The 16,170-nt window shown below is 37.8% G+C and overlaps 1 long non-coding RNA gene across 2 annotated transcripts in view; it reads right to left on the bottom strand.

Moving 5' to 3' along the window:
- Positions 1-14,490: 14,490 nt before the first annotated feature.
- Positions 14,491-16,170, bottom strand: part of LOC142600945 (uncharacterized) — a 316,564-nt gene continuing 314,884 nt past the window's right edge. For both annotated transcript variants that reach the window (XR_012834446.1, XR_012834445.1), the window contains exon 2: positions 14,491-16,149. This is a non-coding gene — a long non-coding RNA (uncharacterized LOC142600945). The remainder of the gene's footprint in view (positions 16,150-16,170) is intronic.

Below are 16,170 nucleotides of genomic sequence, written 5' to 3'. Positions count from 1 at the left end.
TTGAAAACTCCCATTTCAAGTGATGACCTTTCTTAATATTTCCTCCCTTCGCATTCTTTTTTAATCTGAAACACTGATTCAGCTCTCCCATTCCAAAGGATTTTTCAGCTCCATTAGTGTATTTACAGCATAATGTAAAGATATCCAAGTCTTACTCTGACAAAGCTCAGGTAAATACTGCAGGCTAGCTACAGTAACACAAATCGTAAAATAAGTTGATAAAGCTGGTTGAGAAATTATAAACTAGCCCACAGAATGCTTGTTATTACATTGAACTGTAAGTCACACATAATCCAATTAGTTTGACGCTAGCTCATTAACAAGTCATTTCATGTCTATGGTGGCTACAGAAGATTTGCTGAAGTTTCATCGTTTTGATCTTTTCTTCTGCTCACCTTCTCATCTCATGGATGATTTTCTTCCATCAGCATTCCCTTCTCCCTTCTCTGAAGCTTCATTACACCACTCTTCTGTGTTAGCTGCTTCACACCAGGAGGTGCTGAACTGTTATTATCCCAGTGAGCAAGGTGCTCAGATTCTGTGAAGTATCATTTAAAATGCTTTTTGTTAGAGCTAGCATGATAAAGAAATCTTACTTCCCTGTAGACGCTGGGAACCCCGAGCTGTGAAGCTTCAAATGAGCCTCCAATGAATGTGCAGCACGCCATGCAAAGAGTTACTCCATTTTGGTCATTTGACATTTAACAGGATTTTCTGACCAGAAAACAACTCTACTCATCTTTTCTACAATCATCTGGCAAGGTTTATCCTATGGCCAAGGAATATGCATTGCACAATGCAGGCCTGAAGGTCATGCTGCATGTGCAGCACAGCACAGGTCTGCACTCGCTCAGGTTAAATGTTATGTGGATCACTAACTCCTGGATGTACAATAGTTTTCCAGTCAGGATCACTACACAAATCCATGTACACGAATAGTTTCTTATCACCTCAATCCATTCCTCACTGCAATTAACTCCTCAGTTAATTCTCCCATACTTTACTTTTCCTCAATATTAAATTTTTTAGCTTGATACGTCCACCCCACTGCCTCTCAAGCCTAGCTCAGTGTTAGCATCTACTTATCTCTTATTCTTTTGCAGGTGTCTGCCACTTTATCACCAAGCCATACTCTTCAACTTTATATAAATTATTTTTCAGTTCTGCCAATATTCTACAACCAAAGATTTCTGGCACAAGTCCATTAGTTCCTCTTCTGAGAGCAGATGGCTACCAGAATAGAAATGGATGATGCACTAGTAGTCCCTTTCACATGCCTTTGCCTATGAACAGAGTAGTCAGAGCACTTACTGAGAGAATGAGATGTGAGAGAATCCTTATGGGTTTGTGCCCATGTCCTACGACAGTGTGGTGTGTCCCAGACTTTGGATCACTGTGAGGGGCCAGAGTGTCCCCTTATGTATTTGGGGCATTGGAAAAGCAGGACAGTGAGAAGGTGCCAGAAGGCAAGTATGCAAGAGAGAATAGTCTTGAACTACTTGCAGCTTCCTTGAAGACATTTACTTTCACTTCAGAACACTAGTTCTCCTCCTGAACATCTTTTAGAGTCAGACAGAGTATTGCCCAGTACACTGATGCCTTTGGTACACTAAGGATCTCTGTGATCCATGGCCAATGACTCTTGCATGTTTAACTGAAGAGTGGCCCTGTTTTAACACAAGCAGTGAGGACTGTTTCTAGAGTACCCTAAGGACAACTATTGAAGTTCCTCAGGTTGAGAAGAAGATAATATCTCTTCTTTTAAGTGCTGTATTTATTTAAAAATTGAGCAGAAAGGAAGTACTGGTGTAACCACAATAGCACATGACATAGCTGTAATCAGAACTAACTTTTCAGGCTCCTTAGAGATCTATTAGAGAGATAGATACCTTAAGTTGGATCACATTGGCACCCCGGCTATTTATTCCATAAAACAAAGCTTTCCTGAGCATGAGTGAGGCGAGAGGTTTAACCTGGGAGGCAGTCTTCAGACCCAGATAAAAAAAGGTATATCATGAGTTTAGCTGCTCTGAGAGGCAAGAAGTACTGTAAAGTAGATATCAGGATTGCTTTTTATGGCATAGCTGAGCATTTAGTGCCTAAATCAAAGGACTGGCTTTGACCTTCATTTATTAAAAACTGTTATTGCAAAACTATGTCTTCAGTGTTACTGAAGATTAAAAGTCTCTTGCACACAGCCTTAATCTCTTCTTTTTACAGACCATATTCCCTTTCCTAAGTTTGTTATTGATGTTCTTGGAGTCCTTCTATTCTAAATATTCCATTTTGTCCCCTAGTCGTGGCTTCCAAAACACATAAAATAGGTGAAAAAATATCAATAAACAATGCCCAAGAAATTTTATAACTGATAGATCAGTGGTAATGTTAAAGAACAGATGCCTTCTTTGCAAGTGCATAAGCTTGGCTCCTAGAAGATCCAAATTCCAGAGCCACCTCAGTTCCTTATTTACTTGGTGAAATTGCTTGGTTGCGTCTGTGCTTTGACTAGCATTTCTTGTCTACATCTCAACTCCTTTGTTGAGCACAGTAAATGAAAATAGCACTGTCAACCAGAAATGGTTTCTTCCTTCTCGTCATTGTAATGTTTGGTTATTAAAATATTGTACCAAGCCATGTAGTTTTGACTTCTGTTATTTACATATTTGTGTTACATTCCTTTGGCTCTTAAAGAAAATATGTTAATTTTCTGATGGGAATGCCATGCAGTCTGCTGGTATGGTTAAGAAGTTAAGAGAAAACAGACTCAAAGGAAGTTAAGCAAATATTTTCACATCACTGTCTAATTATCTCAGGTCGTTCCTAAAATAAAGTTTGATCTATTATTTGAAATTAATTTTTCTTACTTCAGTAAAATGAATTAGTTTTTACCTCCTTTTCCTAGTGAGGTTAAGAAAGAACAGATATATGAATTTCCCTTCAGGTAAGACTGAATAAATCTTGAAGTTTATTCGGAAAGTAAGTGGGTACTTGTGAAACTGGATATATTTCATGGTCAGTGCTATTGAAATTTGTAGTTTCATTTTATATTCTGCTTGAACAGAAAAGAATTTCTTCGTTTGTAAAATGATCTGACATAACAGATCTGTGGATTTTTTTGTGGTATCCAGTTTAAAGCAGTCCCCTTCTCTGCATTGGCAATGACCTATTGATGCTCTAAGCTGAAACGAGGTTTCTCAGCAACCTTCTTCTATATTGTACCTTTTTCCACTGGAGAGTGTCTTTGGTATTGGTTGGTCGCTCATGGAATGGGCAGTTCTTTAGTTGGGCATATAGATATCTAGTGGGCACTGGGACATCTTTGTGATGGTACTGGCTGCATCTGGAGAAAATAAAATACAAAACTGCCTTTCACCACATTTTTGTTGATTGTGGAAACCATGTTGTTTCTTAATTTCAGTCTTAAGCAAGGCCAACAGGAAAGACCCATGAAGAAAACGGAGACATTTTAGGAAGCGGACAAATTATCCTCTATCAGTCGATGGGTCTTGCTGAAAAGCGTGGTTGAAAGTGGTGCAATGTTTCACTGTCTGCCCCTGATAATATGTCTCCACAATTGCTCTGCTCTTCTGATATGACTGTTTTCAGGAAAATGTTTTGAATCCTACAGGAGCTCTGTATTTTCTTTTAAGATACATCACAATTAGGAGAGAGCATCTCTTGAGAGCACATGCCGTATTCTCTGATGCTTCATCCAATGCTAAAATTTTCTTATTTTATAACTTGTGAACTAGAAATATTTGCTGTAAGCATGAATAGCAAATGTTTGTCACCACATTTCTTCAACGGATATTTTATGGATCTGATAAGACCTTCAAGAGGGAAAGGAACATTTGCTGTTTGCTGTTCTTCCTGTGCATATTGGTGTGCTGCTCCTTCTACTCCTATTACATATCTCATGTCACCAGTACACCAGAAGAGAGGAAGAAACACAGGTAGGAAGGAACTTCAGAGTTTTTATCAGCCTCTGAAAGAGACTGGTGATATTTATTATATATATAAGTTTGAAGGTAAAAAGTTAAAATGGAACTCAATGATTAGGAAAAGGAAAACCTTCCACAGAAAGTGTGCTTTATCCAAAAAGTGACCATGTTACCTCTGATACATAGCTTGTCTGGTTTTGTCTGAATGACAAAATATAATGTTTAATACTTAGCTCTCAAATGCATCTTGGGAAATCTGACTTGGTTCCTTTGTTACATTTACTGCACCAAAAAACCTACTAAGCTCCCAAAGGGCCACATTCTTCTTGGCTGTATTTGTAGAGCTCATTGGAACCACGTGTCACAAAACCCTGACAAAAGGCAGAATTTGAAAATAACAGGACTAGGACATGAAGCCACTGGCACAATATGTCTTGCTGGATCTTTGCCCTGGTTCAATGATGCACAAGTCAGAAAAATTTTGTTTTGGAGATACTAGGTGTGACTGCTCAGAGTCATTATTTAATGTTACAGGATATGTAATAAGAATGTGATAGAACAAGTAATGAGAGCAAGAGTGTCGTAAAATTGTATTTCTTTGAACCTTCCTATATTTACCCATCTCTTTTTTAATGGTTTTGGGCTATTTCATCTGAGCTGGTGTTAGGCTTTGTCTCAGCCAAGAGATTGTGGTCCTGTAACCTCAGGCACTTAAAAATTTCATTTGAATAAAAATCCAATAAACTAAGATAATCCTTGCAAAAATGGGAAAGGAGAAGTGCAAACATTTGACCCTGCTAGAAAAATGACAGAATTTGCTCAAAGCAGGCAGCAAAATAATGTGAAACCTGATTTCAGAACACAAGCAACCCAAACAGAAGCACTGTGGTAATTCAGGAGCACAATAGCTTTGCAGGTAGTTGCTTAACATAAGTCATAAAGAAACTCAGGTTAAGTCCATAACAGCAATGCTTTGTTTACTTGAAGGGCTATATTTGACACAAACACAGCAAAAAACTCACGTGGATAAGGGTGTGGGAAACATGAGAGGCAAAAGAGTAGAAATAGCTCCATCTGATCATTCTCAGCAGGATCTTGTTTCCAGCATCTTTTGTGTGGTGTAAGTAGATTTCTGGTTAGAGCAGTGTGTAGAGGTCAAAACGCTGATAACAAAATTTATACAACAGATCTTGTAAAGACATTATCCCCACTTCAACATTTTTTTAGATTAATCGCTTCTGTAGAGTTAAAAAGGAACTATATAGATATATCACGTTAGAAGTCTAATGTGATTTTGAGGAAACACAATTGTGCTTACACAAGCAAAGTGTGTAAAAGACAAAGTGACAAAGTGTCTGTGTGACAAAGACAATAAATTTAATTTTTTTCCTCCTGACTGCTTATAGCCTTATAGTCAGTTGTTATTGATACATTGATAAATGCCTCAAGAAACTAGGCTCAATTCCTCCAACAGTGGGCTGTAAATAGGATGAAGTGTGTTACCTCAAGCGCTTCTTCTCATCTAGGACATTTTATTCCTAACTGGAAAGGCCTCCTGAATGAGAAAGATTGGAACTGAGATTTTGACTGGAATCACAAGAGCCAAACTACCAAAGCACTGAACACAGGAGAGCCCAGAGGAGTCAGCTGATCCCATGCATGTGATACTGACAGAGACAGATTTGAACCAGACACTTTAAAAAGTATTCTGGTGATAAAAGACCAGGAATTACCTCTCAGAATGAACTTTATCTTGTTATATCGACAGGTGGATCTTTAATAAATGCTATCTTTAATGAAAAAACAAACATCTGAATGTAATAATCACCAGTGTTTCCATGAGATTGTCTCTCTGTGGAAGAATGAAAGCTAAGGAAGACAGTCTCTTGCATTCCTGAAGGATTACATGTGATCTTGCTAATTCAAGAAAGCTGAAAGACTGGCCGTTGAATGTCTAAAAATGGCAGAATGGATTTTTGTCAGAGGCAACACTTCCTATTCTTTATATGGCCATTTATATTTATTTTGTACTGATATTTCATCCTGTCATATGTTCTTAATTAATTGAAGTCTTGACTCAGGTTTTACCACCACAACCTTTACAGAACTGTAAGATCTGGTGTTCAGTGGCCACAAGGGGACACTTAAGCAGGAGGTAAGAGGCTTTGGAAAAAGGAAATAAGGTGAATCTTTTCATCATACTAGCCACAGTATGTCTCCAATAGCCTGAGTTTTCAGTTCCTACACTGTTTGCCATCCTAGCAACTGGAAAAAATATTTTTACTTGCAAAGTGAGTATGTTTGTGCTGGAAGGCAATTGGGATCCAGTGATGCAGAGCCAAAATTGCCACCTAACAGAGCAAAAATTTAGAGCAAAGTCAGAGTTTAATGTAAACAGATGCATATATGTATTTTACAGAAGTGGAAGCATCTCCTAAGCCCCAGGAACTCCAAACTACGCTCCTTTTTTAAGGGCAACTGAAATAAGTGATGGCCACTTCATTCTTCTTGTCATACATTCCTATATTCCTGTGCCTGCTGCCGTAGGAATAAGGATTGAGAACACAGAGGTAGAACAGTGGCCTTAGCCCATAGCTTCATCAGCCTATGGAAGGGATATAACATGGGGTGTGACTTAGTAACAAAGGGAATCTCTTCAACATTTTGTGCTTTAAATACCAAAAATAAGAAACTGGACTAATATAATAACTAATTCCTTCCTTTCAGTACACACAAAAAATTAGTCTCTCCACATGTCCAGTTTCCACTGATTCCTTCTTCAGATTTTGCTTGCAGAAAACTTTCTATGAGTAAACTTCATATAGAATTGGACAAATGGCTACTTATGCATGCAGCTAAAATTACACAAACAGTTTTTATATGAAGAAGTTGGGCAAAGAATAAAATATAAACTTTGGAAAAAAATAAATCTCATTACCTCATTAAATGTGTTAATAAGTAATTCTAAATTATGTTATATATAAAATTAGGACAATATTAAACAGAGCATAAAAGAAATAGACTATAAACCAATGTTTTGAAAACACAAATAATGTCAAGAAGAGTATGTGCAACTTTGGACTTCACTGTCATTTTTCTGTAAACATAGTCCCTTATGCAGATTACATAGTTAACATCTGGAAATTTTTGTATGTATGTTTCATGTGTAACTACATGTATTAATAACAAATCTGACCCGTCATTTATCATTGAATGAGTGATGATGAAGTAGGTTAGAATTAGGTTAGAGCATCGAATTATCTGTGTGGCACATTCCCAATACTCCAATAATGTTCATTCCATCCATCCTGGATGTGATGTTGACTCAACTCCATGGTACCATCTGTACCTGACACCAAATGATTCTTCTATTTCTTCAGTTAGAAATCTGGAACTGGGTATAGTTTCTCAGACTTTCTGAAAAAATACTAGGCAAGTCCCATGACTAACTATGTTATCACAAATAGCTTCATCCAAGTATGGAAAATTAACTGATCGTCTTTTTCCTCAGAGACCAAATGGATGGCTGTACAAAACACTTTAATATGCCAGATGAGACAACTTGTTATTGGCTGTGTCCCTGGGTAAAATGAAAATAAAAATGCAGTAGAAAGAGAAAAAAATCCAGATTTTTTTTCTAATACTTTTTGTTTGCTTTATGGTCCTTATCTAATCATAGTAATTGTTTTCCTATTTTCAGTGTTCTTGTGACAGATATAAGAAAAGCTTACCTTTATGTTTTTTCTCACTTCACATCTGCTATTTCAACTGCAAATAAATGTAGCTGCATGGGTAGGAAGAATATTTTATGAATTGTCTTTGAGATGCTTTCAACAGAAAGAGCAGTTATTTCTTAGCATTCATATAAACAAACAAACGATTAATTAGGTGGCAATATAGTGCATTTATGAATTTATCTTTAAAAACAACATCAAATGTTTGTGTCATGGTTAGTTTGGGGAACTGCAAGAGCTAGTCATCAAAGTTCAGATGGAGAAATGGACATCAGCTGACATCTTGCCAAACCATAGTGTTTCGAACAAGGATTTTAATTTGGAATCATTGAACACTTCTCAGTTTATTAGTCTTGATAAATTATTTTTGCACATACAAACAACAAAACATATTGGATTATTTTTACACAAAGGGAATCAAGTTGGAAGAGCGAACAAATACAAAGCTTTTATACAGAGAGGGGAAAATACAACTGTGCTTATATGGTGAATACCATTTTCACTCACAGCAATGATCCATATTCAACTACTTTAAACAAAATATTATAGAAATAATGGAATGGTATCTCTATGACTTAAACCATGTGACATAGATCACTTTCTGAGTCCAACAGAAAACTTGCTATGGCCTGTGCCTTAAACACTTCTGCAATGTTAGTGTCACTTTTCACTTTGAGATGTTCTCAGGTCCCTCACTATCTCACAAATGTTTAGGAAAAAGGGAGTGACCGAGAGAATCTATATCTCATAGTGTAAATACATAGAAATCCAAGGAGCATTTAAGATCAACTGACAGCTTCCCTGTATTTTATAGGCAGTCAATTTATTATCAGTCTGAAAGTGATCACTCGTTCAAATTTTTCTGTAGTACAGTCTTTAACATGTGGGGCATGGGAGTGAAGCAGAAGAGATCAAAGCACCTATTGCCATCTTGCCTTTATGCTTGCAGCATTTAAATATTCTGTCCAGGGCACACTTGAATGTCACTTCAACAACTTGGTGCAGAATGTGTTACCGTACCACTAACAGAATGTAATACTTCTCTATTTTCCATGGAGATCGCCCCTGAGCTTGTAATTTGAATCCTTGATGCTGCTTTTTATCTCCAGACCTTATGCAGCTGATGTCCTACATACACAGGAGAACATTTCCTTGTCTTACTCCATTAGAATGGAAATCAAATGGAAATGGAAATGGAAATGGAAATGGAAATGGAAATGGAAATGGAAATGGGGAGGGGAGGGGAGGGAAGGGAAGGGAAGGGATCATTTCCATTGGAAGGAACCTACAACAATTATCTAGTCCAACTGCCTGACCACTTCAGGGCTGACCAAAAGTTAGAGCATGTTATTAAGGGCATTGTCCAAAAGTCTCTTAAACACTGACAGGCTTGGAGCATCGACCACCTCTCCAGGAAGCCTGGTCCTATGTTTGACCATCCTTTCAGTAAGGAAATGCTTCCTAATATCAAGTCTGAACCTCCCCTGGCGCAGCTTTGAACCATTTTCATGCATCCTGTCTCTGGATCCCAGGGAGAAGAGCTCAGCACCTTTCTCTGCACTTCCCCTCCTCAGGAAGCCGTAGAGAGCAATGAGGTCGCCCCTCAGCCTCCTTCTCTCCAAACTAGACAAACCCAAAGTCCACAGCTGCTCCTCACAGGACATTCTTCCAGCCCTTTCACCAGCTTTGTTGCCCTCCTCTGAACTCATTCAAGCACCTTCACATCCTTCTTAAATTGCGGGGCCATAACCGCACACCGTACTTGAGGTGAGGCCGCACCGAGGCTGAATAAAGCGGGAGTGGGCTGTACTGGAGCTACCTATCAAGTTTAAAATGTTGACTTTGACCCAGAAGCACTTCACCTTTCAATAATACATCTTCTCCCTTTGTCTGATACCTCTGCAATTCTCGAGCTCAACAGGGATGTCAAATGTAAAGCCCTTTTTCTATTTGTTAAAAGCTTACTGAATGCAACTGGTATCTGTCTGGACTTAGCAGCTGTGCATCTTACGCTGTCCCCTTAGCTGCTAAATACCTAAATAAGGTATGGTGCAAGCTTCACACCCCCTCCACTTCCCCTTCTGCTTGTCTTTGAATGATATTTGGAAGGATTTTCAGGGGCAGGAGGATGATTTGGAACTCTGTGTTTTCTGACTTTATGGTAGTAATGTACAATGCTGTAGTAATAAAGAGCCATAAAATATAGATATATCTGTTCATCATTTTAGTATGAGTACAAAGGGCGTGGCTAGAAGCCAGAAGAAGGAGCAACGGTTCTAAATAGTGTATTATTTTCATGTGAAAATATAGCCAAAATCTTTCTTGCCTTATATTTTATTTTTTGTTTCTCTGAATTTTCTCTTAGAGGAGATAGGGATGGGAAGGGTTTCATTTAGGAGTACGCTGCTTCTCTTTGTTGTGAGATGTTGATAGTAATAATAATAAAATGGTCCAGACTTCAAATTAAATAGAATTCTTACTAAAGAGCAAACCATATCATCTTCCATGTTGTTGTGCAGCATTGTGTTTCCATTTACAGCACCGTCTGCACATCTCTTAAACCTGAGTCATCTCTTGCTTCAAGTTTGCTTGAAGAGGTTCATGATCCTGAGCAAAGTTTCAAATTTCCAACAAACCTTTAAGCTGAGTATTCACACAATTTCTGTTTTGTGCCATTCCATGTGTTTTATATACTATACGAGCCAAGTGGCCAACACAAAAATCATAAAATCTTTGATTAACATCAGCTGCAGTGATCTTAAAGTCAGGTCCTTATCTGATTGACATAAATGGTGAAGCTTTACATTTTGGCAGTTAGGTGTTGAACAACACAATATTGGTAGTGAAGGATTCAAATTGGACGACAAAGAAATAACTCAGCAAGTTTTTGTGCTTTTGGAGGCTTACCAAATGGTGATCAGGGTTGAGATTCATCTCATTAAACACAAGCTATCTAAAAGCTAAGCCATGCACTCTTAGCTGGTTGCTTAAGCTCTACCTGTTGTGAATGGAGAGACAAACATGCCCACAGGATATCTCAGCCTGCAGGCTTTTGACATCTGTCTCAAGCAAGACAGGGTACACTGCCATTTGAAGATGGCTGTGTCTATCCACTGAACAGGAATACTGAGCAACAATTGTAGAGAAGATGACTGCATTTTAGGCACAATTAGAATAACATCAGTTTAAGTCCTTTGTAAGAAACGAGGGTTTAGGCAAGTCCTTGGACCCGTCATTTGCTCCGCTCATTACCATTGTTCTCTGCTGTAAGCTCCTTGACTCACTATAATCCTTTGTATGTGCTCATAGAGATTTATAACCATGTGAATGGTTGTTTATACACTGAGAGGTACTTGCCACTTACTTTTATGATGGATTTGGGAAAGAAATATCTTTCCCTATTTTTTGTCTTTGTAGTTGTTCACCAGGGATCGATTGATTAGAAGTAATTGGTTTCAAGAGTGATTGTCTTTATAAGGGTGGGGCTTTTCCTTACTGGTTTCCACATGGTCCTGTCCAGCCTCAGGGGAATTTATCCTTCCAGCACCACACTAGGAGATGGGAATTCAGAAAAGGACTTGAGACTCAAGGTTTCCCAAGGCTTAAAGAAATATCAGTCTAAGCCAGGAACTAAACCCTCTTCTCTTAAATTTCATGTCATGCCCTTTGTACTAGCCTCTTGTTTGTTGGTCCACAAATAAAAAAAGCAGGTCATTTCTCTGTGTCTTTCTCACTTTCTTGCTCTCTTGTTGTCTCACTCTCTTGTTCCTATTTAAGTCTGAAGAGAAGTACATTTTTTATTTAGGAACCAGTATCACTGTGGATCACTAAAGCCAAAAATACTTTTATTCATGAATTTGGTGGCAGAAGGATTACTCTAAAACCACTGCTGTTAGCAGTAAGCAGGAAGATTTTATGATGTATGTGTTGGCATTGGGACTATTACTGAAATAGATTTTCAGATTCTCCACCTGAAATATGATATGAAGAATCCAGCTTTCATGCAGTCATGCACCATTAGCTCTGTTTAACAAATGCTTTAAACTCTCAGACTGAAACAATAATTTTGATTATGACTATAGTGATATAAACCAGGCCTGAAATATAACAGCAGGATTCCCTGGAGAGCAGAATGAGCATTTGAAATGAAAACCCATGTTCAGTGAGGTGTTCCAGTACAAGCGTGGAGGGCCTTTTCTGAATGAGATTCAACACGTGTCACTTTTCACACGTGCTTGGATAGGGTTGTGCATATCAAGGAGGCATCTGGAAGGAGAATAATCCAGGCATTTGTTTTAGGATAGCCTGTGTGAGAAGCTGGCAATCTTAGTGAATAAGCGGGAGCAGTTGGTAATTCTCTGTTGAAATGCCATGTACCCTACATGCTGCTGGCTCTTGTTCAATGGTGCAGATGACTTCTTTTCTGAATATCACTAAAAGAATTCTGCTTGCATTAAGTCATGTACAGTTTTCCTTTAAGACAGTAAAAAGTGTCTTTGACTTATGGCTGTATTTAAACTGGACAGACAAATGCAGCCAATTAAACCAAGCACACACAACTGTTTTGACAAATAACTGGCAAATTATGGTTTTAATTTGTGCTAATAGATGTGAATGTGAGCAGTTGATACCACTAAGTAGATAAGGCAAAGTGCAGGGTGATTTGTCAATGTAATCTGACAAACAATACCCAATAATTCTATAATTAATTCAATATTCATTAATTCCAGTTAATTCTGGCATGTAGTTCTCACTGATAGAATCTTATGAATAGCATAGTGGGTTTTTAGAGTGATCACAAGGAAACATGAATTAATCAAACCACAAAGCTTGTTCAGTTTGTAACCTGAACTAGTCTTGACTCATCAGATGGAAAAACTGAGTAAAAGTGAAGGTGACTTTAGTTTTCCTTCAAAATAAATCTAACACAGACTTTCAAAACTTGGGGGAAAAAAAAAGGTGGGAAAAAGTATAACTTAGTTTTCAGTTTCAAGGCAATTTTGTCTGGCCTGACTGAAAAAAGAGTTTCTGGAAAGGTCACATGACGTCCTAGTTTTTACTGATTTCAAAGCCCAACTATTCGGAATCAACCTGGAAAATGTTCTTAAGGGAAAATTTAATGCCAGTTTGTGCTCCTCCACTTCCTGGGCTAGACAAACCATGTTATCACTGAATTAAAAGCACCTAAGTTTCGAATTTTTGCGGTGTTCAGTCCTACCTTTTTTTTTCAGCTCAGCATCCTGATTTGATACTATCATTCTAATACTTGACACATTTAATGAGGCTGAGTATTGCTTGAATTTCCATTATAACTGGAGTCATGGTTTCTTAAGCAGCACTAGACCACACACATAGTAATTTAGAGGACAGGGATCACAGGTCTTTGACAGAAGTCTTTTGTTTGCATAATTTCCCAAAAATCTCATTTGTGTACACTTTTCCATCTGAACTCCATGGCAGAATGACGGAATATTCTATCAGACTCTAAGAACATAAACCGCCATATTTATGTCCCTAGTGAAGCTACACAAAGATAATGGGATGGTGATCAGGAGCAAAAGACAACGAATGGAAAGGTGAGAGTGGAGGAGAGGAAGGGCACACAACAAGGGGAGGCGCTGATTGAAAGACAAAATAAAGGGGAGACTGAATTCAGCACAGAGGCATATAATCCTAAAAGGAATAATTATTCATGCGGGAGAGCTTGCCAGATGGAAACTAGAGACTAGAACAATAGAGATTGCTTGACCAGGGCCAAATGGAGGTGAGTAGTATCCTTACTTGAGAGGATATTCACTGGCAAGTGTGATCTGTAATACTGCCAGTGAAGTCATTCCTTCTACTAGACCTACTAGAGTTCCTTGAATTTCTTGTGTTTTCCACAGTGCAAATCTTGTAGTTTATCATCTAAACTGGTAAAAAAGTGTATCCCTCCTTGGTGGTTTGCTAGTGTCTGCAAATGTCAGATTCATGTTTGTTATAATCTGCATGAATAAAATATCCTTTTTTATTTTGTTTTTTGCACGACAGTTTTGGAAGAGTAAACATGGAATTTTAGTAATACAAAAAGAAAATAGTTCAAAGCAGGGAGAATTATATTTCAGCTGGGGAGAAAGAAACCTAATCTTTAATTTTCACCAGCTCACCAAAGTTCATGGTACAGCATTGGATTCAGATGGTAGAATCTAGTTGAAGCATATACAAAAGTGTGGGTCAAGAGAACTCTGAAAGGTGATAACAGGGTGCTTTATTAGTAAGAAATGATCAGGTGGAAATGTGTATATATAGTCAAACATTTGGCTTTGGTTAATGCTGAACTGACAGCAATTACGTGGTACTAGAGTCTGAGTTACAGTATTGTTAACTAAATGTAAAACAATTTTTTCCTCATGGAGATACCATAATTTTCAGGGTAAGTTTCATTTAAATGGCATCAGGTGCAAATAAAATTCAAATAGAAAAAAAAAATAATAAAAAAATCTTTATATTAATCCACTGTAATGTAACAGATACTTTATTTTCATATTTTCAATAGAATATTCTTGAAAGATCATGAAATCAGATACTCATGATCTGTTAATCACACAAAATCTCTAACCATATAAAACTTCAATAACCTAAATATCTTTCTAGAACCTGAAAGTCGGTACAGTTTATGCAGCTTTACATTTCCTGTTAATTAAACAATATGCATGGAACGTGTATGTTGAGAGGGAATAGTTGGAAGTGGTGGATCTAATTAATCTTCACAGTATCTCCAGGCTATGCAAGAGTCATGGCTACAATGAAAAATTTGAAAATCAAATACTAGAAAGTTAATAAATTTAAAATAGCAGATTTATTTTAATGTGATTAGTCATGTTGTTCAGAGTATTTTTAGCAAGAAAAGCAGGTTATTATACTTGTATTCATTATGAAAATTAAATTTAAAATATTTCCTTTCCCTGACCACATCACATAAGCAGATGAAAAGGCATGACATTTCCACCAGGACTGGAAAATGAATAAGACCCAAGAATAAATATTTAGACTATAATTATCTAATAAATGTGTCCAATCTGTCAGCTATGTACTATTTGTATAGTGTCATGAATGGTGAGGTAAGTAATGATCTATGCCTTTAAAATAGGTGAGGAAGTTAAAAGTATGATAGTTTCTTGCTTAGCTGAACTTCTGAGATTAGCACATGCTTTAAAAGAGTCTTAATCAGATCCTGTTTATTTTTTCCTCTGTAGGTCCCCATTCCTGCAATTGGTCTAGTGCAAGACCGGCAATGTGGCATGTCTTATATTCAGACTGACACCAGAAGCAATCAGCCTATGGAATTAAATACTGGAAACACTGCAGAGAATGAGACTGGTGAATAAAGTCAACCAAATTCCTCCTCTCAGGGCCTGAAGCAGATGCAAAGTTGAGTCCCAGTGAAAAAATATTTGAGGAAGCCCATAGAAAACAAATTCTAGACAGGTTACTTGAGACTTTTGATGTCAGGATGTAGAAAAAATAACTCCATAGAAAGACACTCTTAGATGAAACTTCTGAGGAATAGGTTACCTCTATACAGTTCATAAGAGAACACTGCATTCATTGATGGGGTTGGCAAACTGAGGGAATGGTTCTCTCTATGATTAAACTCAAAATAGCTACAAGAAAAATGACCAACTACAGGCAATTTGACAGTGGAAAAACTGTTAGCTAGGGCCTACGTGACATCTGAAGAGCAGATGGAAGTTGCACTAGGCAGATGATAAAGCAAAGAGGTATGATCAAGAATTAGGTTGATTGGGAGGTTGAACGCAACAGCAAAAGAACAGCCATACATAGCTTTGAAAGAGAGGCAAAGGCTTGGCCACCTCAGATTAGCATTCCTTGGAAAGGTAATGTGCCTGGGAGAAGGGAGAATAAGTGGGGAGCAGAAAAGTACAGTGCAACTGAGAAACACCTGCTGGGAGAGCAGATTGGTGGTATTCTTTTCAACTGTAATATATAAAAAGGAAGAGAAGAGCAATGTGGCCACTTTATTTTAATAAGTTTAGAAATGTTCGTAAAAGTCAAAACTGACATTAAGGTGTAAGAGTATGAAACAAAACAGAGGAAGCAAATTGTTTGTGCCATAACTTTAGCAGTACTTGTGTCGATGACAGTGTCCAGACGGTGGACGGAATATCTTTCACACTGTGGTGGATAGACCCTGGCTGGATGCCAGGTGCCCATCAAAGCTGCTGTATCACTCCCCTCCTCAGCTGGACAGGGGAGAGAAAACATAATGAAAGGCTCATGGGTCGAGATAAGGACAGGTAGAGATCACTCACCAATTACCATCACAGGCAAAACAGACTTGACTTGGGAAAATTAACTTAATTTGTTACCAATCAAATCAGAGTCAAGTAATGAGAAATAAAACCAAATCTTAAAAACACCTTCCCCTAACCACTCCCTTCTTCCCGGACTCAACTTCACTCCTGATTTCTCTACTATCTCTCTCCAGTGGCACA

Source organism: Balearica regulorum, chromosome 3 (assembly GCF_011004875.1).
Source record: "Balearica regulorum gibbericeps isolate bBalReg1 chromosome 3, bBalReg1.pri, whole genome shotgun sequence".
NCBI classification, from domain to species: domain Eukaryota; kingdom Metazoa; phylum Chordata; class Aves; order Gruiformes; family Gruidae; genus Balearica; species Balearica regulorum.
The sequence above is the reverse complement of the archived record's forward strand: the minus strand, read 5'-3'. Positions and strand labels throughout refer to the sequence as shown.